The 19,660-nt window shown below is 37.6% G+C and overlaps 1 protein-coding gene across 1 annotated transcript in view; it reads right to left on the bottom strand.

The window, feature by feature from the left end:
* GRIK2 (glutamate ionotropic receptor kainate type subunit 2) overlaps positions 1 to 19,660 on the bottom strand; it is a 1,088,075-nt gene that overhangs the window by 451,889 nt on the left and 616,526 nt on the right. The gene's annotated exons all lie outside the window — the stretch shown is intronic.

Raw genomic sequence — 19,660 nt, 5'->3', positions numbered from 1 at the left:
CCATTGTGCCACTGACCAGCTATACCCTGGAGGGGCATGAGTAAGTAACTACCTGGTCTTCACTAGAGACTCTGATGGTGAGAAAAGGCTTGGGCCAATAGGGTAGTTACCAGGTGCCACTCCAGACCAGTCCCCGGGACAGTGGCAGCTGACCAGGTGGTCAGAGATACAGGTGCAAGCACTGAGGGGAAAGACGTAGTCAGGAAGTCCAGAGTCAGGGCAGGCAGCTATAAAGCAAAGTCTGTAATCAAAAACCAAGGTCAGAGGCAGGTGGCAAACAAGCAAAATCCATTAAATCAAGAAGCAGGGTCCGGTACACAGAAAAGCAGAAACTTCAAAAACACCTCCACACAAGCAACTAGACAAGAAAGTGACCAAGATTGCTCAGGAGCCTTCCTGGGGCGGGAAGCATCTTTAAATACTTCCTGCAAACCCAGCGATAGGCTGGGTAGATAGAGGTTGTGTATATGATGCCTCACATGGTAGGAGAGACACACCTGTGCACGCCCTACAACAGTACAAGCAGGAAGTAAACTCTGGCACTGAGCACAGAAGAGTTAAGCTACCTGCTGCCCATGCTTGTCAGCATGGTGCATGGCAGCAGAAGGGAATGAGAAAGCATGGCACTCGTGCCTGTGTGTAAAGCCAGCAGCGCAGGAACAGAGCGCTGGGCTAACACAAATTCTTTAATTAATTCAACATCCTTCATCTATTAGAAATGCATCTCAGTTATAATTATATCAATAAAAACACTGTTTTAGAAAACATATGTATATAGGTATTACATATGTTCTTTATCTTTGCATTGTTATTTTATATCATCCATGAGTTATTGATCTATCTATCTATCTATCTATCTATCTATCTATCTATCTCTCTATCCATCCATCCATCTATCTAAAACCATCTATCCATGCATTCACATAGTGAAGAAGCCAAAGCATGTAGGGTAACCCATATTGAACAGTACAACAAAGCATGCACTATGATTTTCAGTAGCAACGTCTTGTCACTCAGGAGCTTTCAGATGAAACACAAGGTATGTCATTTTGAGGAGCCTATCATTATTTCAGTTGACAGTTCCTTTTCTTAAAATGTGTCTTAGGCATTCCTGAAATATACAGAACTATCATTAAAAGTTATAGGACATAAATTCTAGTGAACTGTCAGCAATAAAGTGCACAAAATGTGTGTTTATAATGCCTACTTGCTCTTCAAAGATCTCATAATGATTGGCACATGGCAAGTTTAGTATGCTGATTATCTAGCTTTCAATGTACTTGGAACATGGCATTGAAAAAGCATGGGAATTTACTCCATTTTGTTTCAATTCAATATGCGTTTTAAAAGCCTTAGTAATATTTTTAATTATTTTTTTATACTGTGCAAAATATAATTCATATTTCCCCCTTGTATGTATGTATTACATTATGCACAACAGAAAAATTTGACAAAACATTTTATAACATAACAACATTACACATCTGTGGACAACATGCTTGCTTAATGGTTAGTACTGATTTTGTAGTGCTAGGGTAAAAATCTAACTATGGATAGCATTTGCATGGAGTTTGTATCTTCTCTGTGCACATGCATTGCAGTAGTGAAAATCAATTTTAAACTAATTGGATCCGTTATGAATTTCACAAAAACATCATCTGTCAAATTAATCCAACGTTTTTGCCTCTCACTTCCAACAAATTTTGTAAAAACTGCACCCAGAGAAATTTTACTGAAAAAATTGATGGGGAAGTCCATGAGGGAAGAAGATTTACTTGAAACAGGGAAGAAGTGGGGAAGGGCCCTACCCTGTTTAGCTCAGAGGCTTAAAGACAGCCTGATAAGCTAATCAGGGGACAGTAAGTGGACACATCCTTATGTTGAGACAGAGTGTGACAAAAGCTATTGCAATCAGAAGTCTCTAATGTACTGTGATAGGGATACTATCCGTAGAGTAAAGGGAAAGAGTAAGATAACATTTGTCATATTTTAGATAATTTGATCAGGAAAAGCATATAGAGAGAGTGAGGGAGTGAGGTACTGGTCACCCAGTTGTGTGTTTACAGTATTACAGCTGCTGGCTACAAACTTTTTTTCTGTATTTTAACTCACAGCCAACAATTCTTAAGCTAGTAAACCAATAGCATGCATTCTGTCTACAGCTTAGGGTTTGCCCAGGGTGTATAGGTTTAGACATGAGGGCATGTGCATATCCACCATTAGGGTATGCACATGGGCATAGCAGTTTAGGGAAAACTTTTAGGGATCGCTAGGAGGTGACCCTTTTCTCCCTAGCTTTTGGGCCTAGTCATTTGTTCTGTTTGTTTTGCTGTGTTTGGTTATTTCCCTGATTACCTACCTATCGTGACAACTACTTGAATAACATCAATAATCCAGTCATTGTGTCTCTGCATGAACAACAGAGGCCTAATTTCATCTTCATAGATGACAACGCACCAGTTCATTGAGGTCACATCATTTGAGAACAGCTGCTGGAGATTGGGTACTTCAAATGGAGTGGCCTGCACTTTCTCCAGACCTGAATCCCATTGAAAATCTATAGGATCATCTAAATTGCCGTGTAGAATCTGGTAACTCTGTACCCCAGAAACCTCAAGGACCTGAGGGCCACCGTAGAAGAAGAGTGGGGCCCCATGCCTCAGCAGACAATAAGTCAACTTGTGAACAGAATGAGATGTCATTGTCACGCTCTAATTGATGCTGAAGGCCACATGACAAGTTATTAAGACACTGGCATTTTTTGTGAGGGTATACCCACTACTGCTCTTGGTTTTTGTTTAAATAAATTGTTTGAGAAGAGGAAATCACCATTGCCTGCTTCTACTTAAATACCCTATTTTCATGACATAATATCATTGGAGTGTTAACTTTTTATGTTTTACATAAATTTCACCCGAAAGCCAAATATTCCTTACTTTTTGTGAGTAGTGTATGCTGCCATTGAAACAACGTCTCTTTCAGGGAAGGCCTTGCATATTTCAGCAAGACAATGATAAACCAGATACTGCATCCATCGCAACAGCATAAACTGGCCTGCCTAAGTCCAGACCTTTCACCAATGGAAAACATTTGGTGCATCATACAACAAAAAATTTGACAAAGAATATCCAGGATTGTGGAGCAGGTAGAATCCTACATCAGAATGGGACTTCATTCCTCTCCTTCAACTCCAGAAATTGGTCTCCTCAACTCCCAGATGTTAATAAACTGTTGTTAAAAGAAAGGATGCTACACAATAGTAGACATGGCCCTGATCCCATCTATATTGCCGTTATAACGTTCTAAATTAGTATTTTATTTTTATTTTTATGAAATGGCTAAATGTCTCACTTTTAAAATATGAGTTCTATGTGATATTGTGAATAAAATATGGGTTAATAAGATTTGACAAATGATTGCTGTTTTTATTTAGATTTATTAACATTTTACAATAATCCCAATTTTTTCGGAATTGAAGTTGTAGAATAAAAAATGTACACTCATTGAGCAAAAAAAAACAAACAAAAAAACCCACCCAGATAGAGATATCCAATTTATACAAAACTCAGCATGCAGTTATATATATATACATGTGTGGTATGATTAGACAATGGGTCTTACCACAATAGGGCATTAAGTGCTTCCCCCTCTGACCTATAAAAAGCTCTCAGAGGCTACATTTGGGTAGTGTACCTCTTGGTGAGATATTGTTGACTGCTATACGTAACTCTCCGATGCTCTCAAGGACATTTTGCCCAGTTGACAGACTTTGGACTAAAAAAAACTGGATGGTAATTTTGATGATCTGCCCACCATGTACACCATTCTGACATAGCTGTTAAGATATGTTGGGAGTTATGGTTACATGAGGGAATTCACACATGCTGAACAGGCTCTGGATGTCCCAGACAGCCCACTGTAAGGGATCGCTCTCTCTCTCAGGGGGTCACAAGCACAGACTTCTTTGCAGACAGCAGATTTAATGTCCAAATAATCATTTATTTTGGCACTTCAGCACAAACATAACAGCATCAAATAAACATCTGTCCATCTGGGCTCTAACTAATGCACAGTCTTCTCCCTGACTCACCTCCACAGTCATACAAAGAGGGTTGTCATATCCCTCCTCGATTATAGCCCAGCTGACCTCACCTGTGATCTCCTCAGTTAAACTGAACCACCGGGTGAAATACATACCCCCACCATACCTTTACCGTGCACTTTATCACACCACCCATAGGGAATATTGTTTGATTTGCCTCAAACATGAGCAGATCTCACAGTTTCATTGTCTACCATGCAGACAAAGGCAGCACCGTCAGTACACATCCTTATTTCCGTCCGGACTATGTTCAGGTTCTTAGCAGAAATACATTTTGTTATGGTGCCCATTATGTGTTTTGCCATTTATAGCCAGTTGTCTTTGTATGCAGTGGTGTTGTGAACCAGAAACCTGGACTACTATGGACTAGAACTATATCGTCTTCAGCAATGAATCCATGTTCTGTTTGGAAACTGACGATGGTCAGGTTTGAATACAGAGGCCTTGCAGTAAGCACTTTAATCCTGCCTTTGCTGTGGAGTGACACATTAGCTCAACTGCTGGTGTGATGATCTTGGGAGCCATTGCATATAACAATCTGTAACTTCTAGTTGTGATTCGAGTGGCACTAATAGCTCAGCAATACGTGCAGGACATCCTGCAGACATGTGTTGCCTCTCATGGCAGGGCTTCCAAATGGCATTTTTCAGTATTTGCCCATACACAGCAAGCGTTTCCCAGGAATTTCTCTGCCAGATTGCAATACTTCCTTGGTATGTCTTGTAACCATATATATCGCCAATCGAGCATTTATGGGATCAACTGGGAAGGCAGCTTCGGCAACCTACTAGTGTGTAGGATCTAGAGGCCCAGATGCAATGTCTGTGGGCCAATAGAAGACCATACAGAACCTGTATGCCTCCATGCTCAACTGTCTGGTATTCAGGCTATAGGCAGCCATCAGGGTATTAGAGCTTCCTTTCAATTGTATAGTTTTCTCCCAATAAACGTATACGTTTGCTCTAATATTGCAATCATTTACATATATCATAATTACATTCACACATATGATGTTTTGCTCAATTTCAACAATTCCTTCATTATTTTTCATTTCATTTTTTACATTTCTGAATGTATTTTTAGTTATTGAAATATATAAGGTGGCACATTTCCTTTAATGTCAATATAACACATTTTAACTTGCTTTATTTAAATCTCATTACACAATTATAATTAAAATCATAATTTTATATACTACAGGTAATTAATTGGAAGTAAGAAGAAATGCAATGGACACTTCACACCATCAACAGGTAATAAAATATATTGTCCCTGAAATAATTTCACTTAATTCACACTTGCTCACAGATCCCACACACCATTTTATTAAATAAAATGTAATAACTCTTCAAGGGAGATTTCATTTTGCTGTTTTATGAACTGGTAAATTGCATTGTATGCTTATCGGACCTTTATTTTTTCCAATTTTTCTGTGATTTGACTCATTTAGAATTAGCTATGGGAACACTTAGACAACATGGCATAATACATATTTTATTATTTGCAAAAGATTTATCTTATACCCCTTACACTTGGTTTAAATAAACTCATCATGGAGTTATATTACAATTTACAAAGTATTTAGGAGAAAATATAAATTATACCAATGAATGTGGATCTTGAGTTAATCGAAAGAGAAGCCAGAGGAAGTTCACAAAAAATAGTCACCTAAAATACTAAGCATCTAACTCATTAAGACTGGCATGTGCTATGGGAGTCTTGATGGGACCTTCATTGCCCGAGGAGCCACATAATTTATTACGAGGCACGCGCAGCAGTCCATGCACTGTACTTGCAGCTACATAGATTTCAGATTTCAGTCATTTTTTACCCCAGTTTCTGACATAAATAGTAAGTAATGTCCTCACCCGCACTTCACCTTCACCATCCCCTTTTTTGTAAAATTGGTGAGGGTAGTGTAAAATATCAATTGCAACTAGAAACATTGTAATGGCATTAAGAAGTCACAAATACAGAGGATTTGCAACTTTTCTATGCTAAAATCAGGCATGGGAGGAATAATGAATTTCTCCCTAATTGTTAAACGTATCCGCCTGATGAACAGTAAAAACAAGATGTGAACAGATCCATTCAAAGTTAGGAGCACAGGCCCACATTCTCGTGACTGAACCGCCACCAACGAGACTATATTTTGTGGATAGGGCATAAGCTGTTATAATTGGACAACCACTTTAAGATTAGGTAATAGACTTATACTTAAACTTCCTAAAAATCTTAGGTGATGCATCATCTATTTTATAATAGAAAATAATTCCTGGGCTTGCTGTACTAAGTGGGCTTGTGAATAAGTGGAGTTTAAAGAACTGTAGTTTAAGACAAGGAGCAAGAAGCTAAGGTTTCATAGATTTTCATTGTGTGTTGTTGGCTTGATTCTAGCTAGTCATCCAACTATAACAGACAGGGTTTAATTCTAACTCATATTCACTGTTTTCCTTCTTTACTGCCATGTGCAATGTATGTGTGCCTTGAAAAAGTCATTTGAGGGTGAATACATTTCCACTAAATGCAATCATGTTGCATATTTGGAAGCCCAGATCTTGGATCTAAATAAATGTGCCTATATGTGAGGACTGATCTAAAGACAAATAAATGTGCCTATATGTGAGGACTGATCTAAAGACAAGTGTGAAAGAGGCAATTGTGGGTGAGGATGGTGAGGATGTGGAAACCTTATGGGTGGAAGTTCAAACACTGAAAAAATAATACTTGGCGTAATCTATAAACCCCCTAACATCACAGAGGAGATAGAAATGTGACTGTATAGCCAAACATAGATGGCGGCACAGACTGGTACAGTGGTCATAAAGGGAGATTTTAACTTCCCAGACATTAAATGGGGTCATGATTCTGCCTCAACCGCAAAGAGGAGAAAATTCTTCAACTTACTGCAGGACCACTTTATGGGCCAGTTTGTATAAGCTCCCACTAGGGGCAAAGCTCTGTTGGATCTGGTAATCTCTAATGATGCAGAGCTTGTTGGAAATGTTACTGTTCGAGAAACACTAGGTAATAGTGACCACAATATAATTATATTCCCCCTTAACTATAAGAAGCAAACTCTGTCAGGCAGAGCAAAGGCACTGAATTTCAAAAAGGCTAATTCCCCTGGGTTGAGGGCAGCATTTCAGGGCATAGACTGGAAGCAGCTACTGTCACAGCAGCTACTGGAGAGCTTTAAATCCACATTGAGTAATTGCACTAAAAAATGTATTCCTTTGAGTAACAAGTATAAACGGTTAAAATTAAACTCCCCATGGCTTACAGCTACTATAAAAAGGGCAATAAAAGACAAAAAAGGTCTTTAAAAATACAAAACTGAGGGATCAGGTGTAGCTTTTGAAGATTTTAAAGGGCTCAATAAAATCTGTAAAAAGGAGATAAAATTAGAAAAAATACAAAATGAACAGCAGGTGGCAAAAGAGAGCAAAACAAATCCCCCAAAAAATATTTAAATATATAAATTATATAATGCATATACAAAAAAAAGAGAAAGGAGCTGATATCTGTGGTTCTGGGGCTTTTAGTACATCCAGTAATATACTCAATTGGCTAATTATAGATATGCTCCAAGATAAGTTAAATAAGGTACATGTGAACAAGGTCCGGGTCCAGATGGATTACACCCAAGAGTGCTTAACCCTTTCATGACCAAGGGTCATTGATGCAACAGTGTAAAGGTCAAAATTTTAAATTCACTTTATGTGGTAATAGCTTTGGAACACTTTAATTTATCCAAGCCATTCTGAGATTGTTTTCTTGCGAAACATTGTACTTCATGATAGTCATAAATTTGAGTCATTATATTTCACCTTTAGTTATGAAAAAATCCCAAATTTACCCAAAATTTCGAAAAATTAACAATTTTCAAAATGTATATTTCTCTTTTTTTAAACAGAAAGTGATACCGCAAAAAATATTTATTACCTAACATTCCCCATATGTCTACTTTATGTTGGCATCATTTTGGAAATGTCATTTTATTTTTTTAGAACATTAGAAGGCTTAGAAATTTAGAAGCAATTCTTACTCTTTTTAAGTACCAGTTCAGGTTTGAAGTCACTTTGTGGGGCTTACATAGTGGATACCCCCATAAATAACCCCATTGTAGAAACTACACCCCTCAAGTTACTCAAAACTGATTTTACAAACTTTGTTAACCCTTTAGGTGTTCCACAAGAATTAAAGGAAAATGGAGATTACATTTCTAAATTTCACTTTTTGGGCAGATTTTCCATTTTATTAAATTTTTTTCTTTAACACATTGAGGATTAACAGACAAACAAAACTCAATATTTATTATCCTGATTCTGCATTTTACAGAAACACCCCACATGTGGTTGTAAACTGATGGACGCAAGGCAGGGAGCAGAAGGAAAGGAGCGCCACACGGTTTTTGGAAGGCAGATTTTGCTGGACTGGTTTTTAGATGCCATGTCCCATTTTAAGCCCCCCTAATGCACCCTTAGAGTAGAAACTCCCAAAAAGTGACCCTATTTTGGAAACTAGGGGATAAGGTGCCAATTTTATTAGTACTATTTTGGGGTACATATGATTTTTAATTGCTGTATATTACATTTTTGTGAGGCAAGGTAACCAAAAAATGGCTGTTCTGGCACCGTTTTATTTTAATTTTTTTACAAAAATTCAAGGTAGATCATGTGCTATTTTTATAGAGCAGGTTGTTACGGACTCAATGATATAAAATATGTCTACTATAATAAAGAATTTTTGAAAAGAAATTATGTTTTTGTGTGTCCATTTTCTGAACACCATTTTTTTTTTCTTTCTGCCTATCGTCTTGTGCAGGGGCTCATTTTTTGCAGAAAGAGTTGAGGTTTTTATTGATACCATATTTGGGTACATAGGATTTTTTGATCATTCATTATTACACTTTATAGCGCAAGATGACCAAAAAATTGGCTGTTTTGGAATCGTTTTTATTTATTTATTTTTACAGCGTTGATCTGAAGGGTTAGGTCATGTGACAGTTATATAGAGCAGATTGTTACGGATGTGGCAAAACCTAATATGTATACTTTTTCTTATTTATTAAAGTTTTATACAATAATAGCATTTTTGAAACCAAAAAAATTATGTTTTAGTGTCTCCATAGTCTGAGAGCCATAGCTTTTTTTTGGGCGATTGTCTTAAATAGACATGAACATTTTTTCGGGATGGGGTGACGGTTTGATTGGTACTATTTTAGAAGGCATATGTTTTTTTGGCACAGTTTAATTTTTTTTTTTTATGGTGTTTATTGGATGGGGTCGGTCACAAATGGGGCAGCGCTGGGAAAGGGGAAGTACGGCCAGAATTGAGGGGGCACAGATGGAGCAGGATGCATGGATGGGGGGACCGCATCAGGGGCAAGATACATGGATGGGGGGACTGCATCAGGGGCAGGCGGGGACATATGGTGGAGGCAGGGCTCAAGGGGGGTGGTTGGAGGCGCACGGGGTGCACAAATCTGGGGCACAGGACACATTACCTGATTTCAGGCTCTAATCTGCAGAGCGCAGATCAGAGCCTAGAACAGGCACTTTAACACTGCCGCGATCCGATTGTTTAGTCTGCATAGACTAACCAATCGGATCGATTGCCGGCAAGGGACCACTCTGATTGGTCCTTTGCCGGCATTACTGAACTGTATGCATGCCGATACAGCAGCAGTGCAGGCACAGAAGCTTTAATCCAAACACTTGGATTAAAGAGCTGCCATGATGACTATACACGTGCTAGCTGCATGGGGTATGTGCAGCTAGCACGTATATAGCCTCATAGCAGTCAGAAAGGGGTTAAAGAACTCAGTTCAGTCATTGCTGTGCCCCTGTTTATATTTTTTAAAGATTCTGTAGGTACTAGTACAGTGCCAAGTGATTGGCGCAAGGCAAATGTGGTACCCAGATATGAAAAAAAAAGATCTAGGTCTTTCACAGGTAATTATAGACCAGTTAGTTTAACTTCTGTTGTGGGAAAAATGTTGAAAGACTCTTAAGGGACTATATACAGGAGTATCTGACTTTAAATAATATGATAAGTGATAACCAATTAGTGTTGAGCGTGAATATTCGAATCACGAATTTTAATCACAAATATTGCCACTTTGAGAATTTGCAAATATTTAGAATATAGTGCTATATATTTGTATTTGCGAATAGTGTTGATCACTAATATTCTAATTACAAATTTATTGTGAATATCGGCACTTAGCAACATCCCTAGCAACCAATAGGAAAGTTGCCTACCCATTTGTGTTGATCGTGAATATTCTAATCGTGAATTTTTATCGCAAATATATTACATTGACAATTTTCGCAATCAAGTAAATAATGACTGAAGATCATGAAATCAAGAATTTGCGAATTAATGGTGAATATTCGGCCAAAAATTCACAAAATATTGTGAATTCGAATATTGCCTATGCCGGTCATCACTATAACCAACATGGGTTTACTAAGGACAGAAGTTATCAGACTGATTTGTTTTTATGAGGAGGTGAGTAGTATCCTGGACAGAGGAGCGGCTGTGGATGTAGTGTTTCTGGATTTTTCAAAGACTTTTGATACTCTCCCTCATAGATGTTTAATAAGTAAAGTAAGGTCTATAGGCTTGGAAAGTATAGTTTGCGATTGGATTGAAAACTGGCTGAAGGACCATGTTCATAGAATTGCAGTCAATAATTTTTATCCAGAATTTTTTGCGGTAAGTGGTGTACCCCAAGGTTCAGTGCTGGGCCCTTTATTATTTAATTTATTTATTAATGATATTTTGAATATAGTGCTATATATTTGCTACAGCGAATATTCGTAATTGTTTCCCATCTGAACACATGATTTCTCCCTGCTTCTTGCTTGTGGGCCATTGAGTAATTGGCCTACAAGCAACTTATGCAGGGAGGAATCATGACTTCAGATGGGAAATACGAAGAATATTTTAAAAAACAAATATATAGCATTATATCGAATATATTAGTTTTTTAGAATATTCTTTTTTTCCCCCCAATTTGTACAGTTGTTCCACTTCGGCATACTCCTCCCCGACAAGCGTCCCCGTCACCATGGGAACACCTGGGGATTAGAATATACCATCGGATCTGAGTTTTCACGATCTCAGTAAGATCGTGAAAACTCAGATCTGATGGTATATTCTAACCCCGGACATTCCCATGCTTTCCTGGGGGTTAGAATATACCATCGGATCTGAGTTTTCACAATCTCAGTGAGATTGTGATAACTCAGATTTGATGGTATATTCTAACCCCCAGGTGTTCCCATGGTGACGGGACTTTTGTCGGGGAGGAGTATGCCAAAGTGGAAAAACTGTGCAGATTGAAAAAAGACGAATATTCTAAAAAAAATTATATATTCAATATAGTGCTATATATTTGTTTTTAAGAATATTAGTAATAATCTAAAACAAGAAAATATAGCAATATAGCGAATATTCGAAAAAAATGAATGCATAGCAATATAGCTAATATAATGCTATAATCTTTTTTGTCTAATAAATGTAATAGTTTTCTCATCTGAAGTTCAGATTGGAAAAAAATGACAACTATACAAAAAAAGGGATATACCATCTGGCATGTGCATGGGAGAGTCTTTCGTCTGACGCTAGGCTCCACCTCCTCCCTCGTTCGTTGGAGCGCAACACCTCGTGAGTTATGCAAGGCATCCGGATGACATGCTGAGGACGCCAAGAGACTGCCGGCAGTGAAGCCTTTCAGGGATGGGAGCCGTGTCTGCTCTGAAGTGCCTGCTCATATATCCCGTTTTTTTTAGATTAAAAAAGAATTGCGTAGAAAGAATGTGAGTTACTCAATGATGTTCCCGGCTAGGTTACGCGTTCAATGGCAGAACAAAGTCCGTTTTTTTTTATTCGGATTAATTAAACGGATAGGATTGGGGATGAGAGGACGAGGGGACGAGGGGGGGTTATGCTATGGAAGAGAGTCAGGGGCTAGTGCCCACCGGGTCAAAGGTGTGTGTTTTTTTTTTTTTTTTTCTCTTCTCCCTCTCGTTCTCTCTCGCTCCCTCCCTCTCCTCTCTCATATCCATGCCCTCTTGAATATTCTGCCATATTTGATCAACACTGGATTGATAAAATATGCAAATCGTCTCATGAAATGTTACTAGGTACGGGGGTGAGACGAATGGCAATATTTTATGTTATAAAAAAAAAAAATCCCCACTAGGTACGGGGGTGAGACGAATGTCAATATTTGACCATAGATAATGTAACCACCATGGATAGGCCGTGGATACAGCATGCATTTCATGCTTGATACTCATCCTATTCCAGGGGTGTAAGTATCCTGATACATAAGGCTATTAAAATTAAAATAAATAATGTAGTTAATAATGTAGTTATCACCGGCGGGCGGTGATTGGAACCCAGTGCCTGCTCAAATCGTTGAGCAGGCACCTTGGCTAAATGAGCGGTCGCCGCAAACTGCAGGTCAATTCAGACCTGTGGTTTGCAGCTTTTTCCTGGTGCGGCGGCGGTGGTGGTGCCATCGGGTCCCCATAGGGCTGTAGGGGGGACCCGATGGCATGGAAGGCAGCGAGATGCCTTCCTGAGGCATCGCTCTGCCTTCCGGTGACGAGATGTGAGATCCAGCCCCCTGGGAATACACACAGTGTTACTCATACAGCCAATGCATTCCAATACAGAAGTATTGGAATGCATTGTAACGGATTAGACCCCCAAAGTTCAAGTCCCAAAGTGGGACAAAAACTAAAGTGAAAGAAAGTTGAAAAAATAAAGTTTTCCCCACCAAAAATTAAACGTTTTTCAAGTAAAAATAAACAAAAACTTCATTTTCCCCAAATAAAGTAAAAAAATTGGTAAAAAATAGGGTATACATATTTATATATATATATATATATATATATAAATATATATATTAAGTCTACATATTAAGTATCGCCACGTCCGTATTGACCGGCTCTAAAAACATATCACATGACCTAACCCCTCAGATAAACACCGTAAAAATAAAAAAATTAAAACTGTGCTAAATAAACCATTTTTTTTTTAACTTACATCACAAAAAGTACAACAGCAAGCGATCAAAAAGGTGTTTGCCCACCAAAATAGTACCAATCTAACCATCACCTCATCCCACAAAAAATGAGACCCACCTGAGACAATCACCCAAAAAATTAAAACACTATGGCTCAGAATATGGAGACACTAAAACTTTTTTTTTTTGTTTTAAAAAAGCTGTTATTGTGTAAAACTTACATAAATAAAATAAAAAGTATACATATTTGGTATCGCCGCGTTAGTATCGACCGTCTCTATAAAAATATAACATGACCTAACCCCTCAGATGAACACTGTAAAAAAAAAAAAAAGACTGTGCTAAATAAACTATTTTCGTCAACTTACATCACAAAAAGTGGAATAGCTAGCGATCAAAAAGTCATATGCACCCCAAAATAGTGCCAATCAAACAGTCATCTTTGTTTCAAAATGATAATATTGTGTAAAACTTACATAAATAAAAAAAGTATACATATTAGGTATTTCCTTGTCCGTATCGACCGGCTCTATAAAAATATCACATGACCTAACCCCTCAGATGAACACCGTAAAACAATTAGAATAAAAACTGTGCTAAATAAACCATTTTTTGTCACCTTACATCACAAAAAGTGTAATAGCAAGCAATCAAAAAGTCCCACACACTGCAAAATAGTGCCAATAAATCATATCATCCCGCAAAAATCATACCCTAACCAAGGTAATCACCCAAAAACTGTGCAAATTATGGCTCTCAGACTATGGAAACACTAAAACTTAATTTTTTTGATTCAAAAAAGAAATCATTGTGTAAAACTTACATAAATAAAAAAAGTATACATATTAGGTATCGCCGAATCCGTGACAACCTGGTCTATAAAAATATCACATGACCTAACCTGTCAGATGAATGTTGTAAATAACAAAAAATTAAAACGGGGGGCTTCAAATGGGACATGGTGTCCAAAAAACCAGTCCAGCAAAATCTGCCTTCCAAAATCCTTATGGCATTCCTTTCCTTCTGCGCCCTGCCGTGTGTCGGTACTGCTGTTTATGACCACATATGGGGTGTTTCTGTAAACTACAGAATCAGGGCCATAAATATTAAATTTTGTTTGGCTGTTTAACCCTTGCTTTATTACTGGTAAAAATTGATTAAATTGGAGAATTTGCAAAAAAAATGGAAATTCTGAAATTTCATCTCCATTTGCCAATAAGACTTGTGGAACACCTAAAGGGTAAACAACACTTGTAAAATCAGTTTAGAATACCTTGAAGGGTGTAGTTTCTTAGATGGGGTCACTTTTATGGAGTTTCTACTCTAGGGTTGCATCAGGGGTGCTTCAAATGGGACATGGTGTCATAAAAAACAGTCCAGCAAAATCTGTCTTTCAAATACAGTATGGCATTCCTTTCCTTCTGCACCCTGCCGTGTGCCCATACAGTAGTTTACGACCACATATGGGATGTTTCTGTAAACTACAGAATCAGGGCCATAAATATTGAGTTTTGTTTGGCTGTTAACGCTTGCTTTGTAAAAGTAAAAAAAAAAAAAAATTGAAAATTTGCCCAAAAAGTGAAATTGGAAATTGTATCTCTATTGTTTATACATTTCTTGTGGAACACCTAAAGGGTTAACAACATTTGTAAAATCAGTTTTGAATACCTTGAGGGGTGTAGTTTCTTAGATGGGGGTCACTTTTACGAAGTTTCTACTCTAGGGTTGCATCAGGGGGGCTTCAAATGGGACATGGTGTCATAAAAAACAGTCCAGCAAAATCTGTCTTTCAAATACAGTATGGCATTCCTTTCCTTCTGCACCCTGCCGTGTGCCGGTACAGCTGTTTACGACCACATATGGGGTGTTTCTGTAAACTACAGAATCAGGGCCATAAATATTGTGTTTTGTTTGGCTGTTAACCCTTGCTTTGTTACTGTTAAAAATGAATTAAAATGGAAAATTTGCCAAAAAATTGAAATTGTGAAATTTCATCTCCATTTGCCAATAAGTCTTGTGGAACACCTAAAGGGTAAACAACACTTATAAAATCAGTTTAGAATACCTTGAAGGGTGTAGTTTCTTAGATGGGGTCACTTTTATGGAGTTTCTACTCTAGGGTTGCATCAGGGGTGCTTCAAATGGGACATGGTGTCATAAAAAACAGTCCAGCAAAATCTGTCTTTCAAATACAGTATGGCATTCCTTTCCTTCTGCACCCTGCCGTGTGCCCATACAGTAGTTTACGACCACATATGGGATGTTTCTGTAAACTACAGAATCAGGGCCATAAATATTGAGTTTTGTTTGGCTGTTAACGCTTGCTTTGTAAAAGTAAAAAAAAAAAAAATTGAAAATTTGCCCAAAAAGTGAAATTGGAAATTGTATCTCTATTGTTTATACATTTCTTGTGGAACACCTAAAGGGTTAACAACATTTGTAAAATCAGTTTTGAATACCTTGAGGGGTGTAGTTTCTTAGATGGGGGTCACTTTTACGAAGTTTCTACTCTAGGGTTGCATCAGGGGGGCTTCAAATGGGACATGGTGTAAAAAAAAACTGTCCAGCAAAATCTGCCTTCCAAAAACCGTATGGCATTCCTCTCCTTCTGCGCCCTGCCGTGTGCCCATACAGTAGTTTACGACCACATATGGGATGTTTCTGTAAACTACAGAATAAGGGCCATAAATATTGAGTTTGACTGTTAACCCTTGCTTTGTCACTGGAAAAAAAATATTAAAATGGAAAATCTGCCCAAAAAGTTTAATTTTTAAATTGTATCTCCATTTTCCATTAATTCTTGTGGAACACCTAAAGGGTTAACAACGTTTGTAAAAATCAGTTTTCAATACCTTGAGGGGTGTAGTTTATAGAATGAGGTCATTTTTGGGTGGTTTCTTATTATGTAAGCCTCGCAAAGTGACTTCAGACCTGAACTGGTCCCTAAAAATTCTGAAACATTTCAAGATTTGTTTCTAAACTTCTAAGCCTTGTAACATCCCCACAAAATAAAATATCATTCCCAAAATGATCCAAACATGAAGTAGACATATGGGGAATGTAAAGTAATTAACTATTTTTGGAGGTATTACTATGTATTATAGAAGTAGAGAAATTGAAACTTGGAAATTTGCAATTTTTTACCAATTTTTGGCAAATTTGGTATTTTTTTATAAATAAAAATTATTTTTTTTACTTCATTTTACCAGTGTCATGAAGGACAATATGTGACAAAAAAAAAACAATCTCAGAATGGCCTGGATAAGTCAATAAGTCAAAGCGTTTTAAAGTTGTCAGCCCTTAAAGTGACACTGGTCAGATTTGCAAAAAATGGCCAAGTCCGTAAGGTGAAATAGGGCCGAGTCCTTAAGGGGTTAACAAAGCCCTTAGTTCCACACCGAAGAACAAGTCTCCAGGCTTAAATGGAATCCCTTTCGACATCTAAAAAACTTTCAGTGGGGTGCTGCCCCATAGGCTCCTGGAAATGTGGGAGGTTTTGGGGAGTGTGGGACTTGTATCATCTGATATCCCTAATAAATACTGATAATAAACTCTTGGCGAAGATTATAGCTAGTAGATTAAAAGAGGTGATATCTACTGTAATTCATGGTGATCAAACAGGCTTTATGCCAGATAAATCTATCAGAGAATATCAGAAGATGCAACATAAATATGCAAATAAAAGGTGCCAATACCGGTCAACGACTAGTGGTCTCACTAAATGTGATTAAGGCTTTTGACACAGTAGAGTGGCCCTTTATGGTAGCCACTCTAAGGAAAATGGGATTTGGGGATAACTTTATAGCTTGGGTTGAGCTTCTGTATACAGACATAACAGCAAGAATTTCAATTAATGGAGAGACACAATTAACATCAAGAGGGGGGTACAACAGCGGTGTCCATTATCCCCACTTCGTTTTGCTATTGTAGTGGAACCTCTCGCTGCTCGGATAAGACAGGATAGGAATATAGTGGGTTTCAAATTTGGTCAGCACGAGGAAATAATTTATTTGTATGTGGTCAATCTGATGCTGTTTTTTAGGTTCCCATGACTCCCTGCTTCGATCAATTGTGACATTCGAGAGTTACGGGAGGGTGGCTGGTCTGTCCATAAATTGGAATAAATCAGCCTGTATACCGTTAGATCCAATCAGGAACTTTATCCCTGGTTGCCTGAAGATTATAAAAGAGGGAGAGAATTTGCCGTACCCCTGTCTATGTCTGGTAGAATTTCGCTGATTCGGATGTGTCTACTCCCAATGATAAACCATATTTTATGGAACTCCCTAATCGAAATCCCTAAGAAATATTATAAGATAATACAGAGTCTCCTGAGTGATTTAATTTGGAGGGGTGGAAGGCCAAGAATGACTGACTGGAGAGGGTGGTCTGGTAATCCCTGACCTACAAGCATATGCTGTGGCAGGGCAGTTTAAAAACTGCTTGGACTGGGGTAAATACCAACTTTATCATTCTGTTTTGAGTTGCATATATAAAAATGCTACTTCCACTGGAATATCCCAGATATTAGAAGCTGGTATACACCTGCATCCCCAGTTTAATAAATACCCTACTATGAAATGAATGCAAAAAAAACTTGGCAAGCTATTAGACAACTATGGGCAAAGACAGCCTATCGTGACGATACGCTGCTTTGGGGAAATTATCACTTAAAAAAAACTATTAGGTATTGATGAGAGGTTCCGGCAGACACATGGAATCATTACTCTTGGCCAGATATGAGGAAATTGAGAAATAATGGGTTTTGAAGATCTTAAACGTAAAAATAGTCTCGTATATAAAGATTGGTTCCATTATTTTCAACTCAGAGCAGCTCTTAAACAAGCATTGCTGGGGAAAAGAATAGCTACCTCACGCCCAAAAATGATTAATGGAAGGAGGAGAATATCAAATATGTATAATATCTTGTCCAAAAAATCTGGGAAAAACAAGGTGTGAAGATCAATATTGGAAAATGGAATGGGAGAGTGGAACAGATAAATTCCAAAGAATGGAGCAAAATATTTCAAGTAGTAAACAAGACCTCCCAGAATCCAGGTTTATTAAATTCTTTGTCGTGCAACATTTATATTACTCCCCTGCCAAACTTATGAAATATTATAAGAACAAGGTATTTAGATGTTTAAAATGTGGGGAGATTGAAGTTGAGGATGTGCATCTAGTGTGGGAGTGCCATTCTCTCCTAAATTTTTGGTAACTTAAGCAGGGAGGAATCATGACTGCAAATGGAAAAAAATTGTGAATATTCTAAAAAACGAATATACAGCTCTATATTCTATAGTGCTATATATTTGTTTTTAACCCACGCCTGTATTGATTGCATAATATTCGCATATTACGCGATCATTGCCTTGCCGATTTTTCTAGTAAAAAAAAGGAGAATCTAATGAATATTTAAATTCGCGAATATTCGATTAATATTCTTCAAAATATTCACAAAATATTGCAAATTTGAATATGACCCCTTCATATAATATTCAAATTCACAATATTTCGCAAATATTTGCACAAATATTGATCATATATTCACAAATACGAGAATTTGCGATTATTTTCTTTATTGCGAAAAAAAGGCAATGTAATATGTGCATATTGTGCGTGCAATACAGGCGTGGGTCATTGTTGCTACATTTTCAAGCTGCTAGAAGTTTCCTGAGACTGGAGAAAGTGCTTGGCATGGAAGAACATCACAATAGTTTAATATGCATATGCTCCAATATATTTGTGATTGCGCAAATCGGCAATTAATGATGTGCATATTTTTGTGCAATATGTGCGACTTCACATTTTAGCAGGTCTGACTACATATTACTGATAGTTGCGCTGTATTGTTGTGAACTTGTGACATCACAGCACTATGTCTGTAGCATGTATGTATGGACAGCAGAACCTATCATACTATCTAACACCCTGCACTTGAACCTGCTAAACTATATCACAATCTAACCTACACTATCTCCCACTATCAGTATTATATATATAAGCTAAATAACTATCTAATGTATTTAAACAGCAAAGCATAGAGCACAGCAATGAAACTGCTGTCTCTCTCAAAACTCCATAAAATAGAAAATGGCTGCTGGGGAGGTTCTTATATAGTAAGGGGTAGGCAACTTTCCTATTGGTTGCTAAGGATGTTGCTAAGCTCAGACAAAGAAATTGCAGCCTTCTCATTGGCCCACATGCAAGAAGGGAGGTTACTGATGAAAAAAAAAATCGTGAATATTTGCGAATATGAATACATAGCACTATATTCTAAATCTTCTCGAATTCTCAAAGTGAAGATATTCACGATTAAAATTTGAGATTCGAATATTGACGCCCAACACTAAAGAGCACCTATGAAACTGGCTGACCTGTTGCATGTGCGCATTGCAGCTGAAGATATCTGTTTGTCCCATGTTCATATAGGCCCGCATCGCTAAGAAAAATAATATTTTATATATGCAAATCATGCAAATTTCTCAAAAATTTGATTTGGACGATTCACC

The sequence above is a fragment of the Bufo gargarizans genome, chromosome 4 (assembly GCF_014858855.1).
Source record: "Bufo gargarizans isolate SCDJY-AF-19 chromosome 4, ASM1485885v1, whole genome shotgun sequence".
In the NCBI taxonomy this organism is placed as follows: domain Eukaryota; kingdom Metazoa; phylum Chordata; class Amphibia; order Anura; family Bufonidae; genus Bufo; species Bufo gargarizans.
This window is presented reverse-complemented; position numbering and strand designations above follow the sequence as displayed.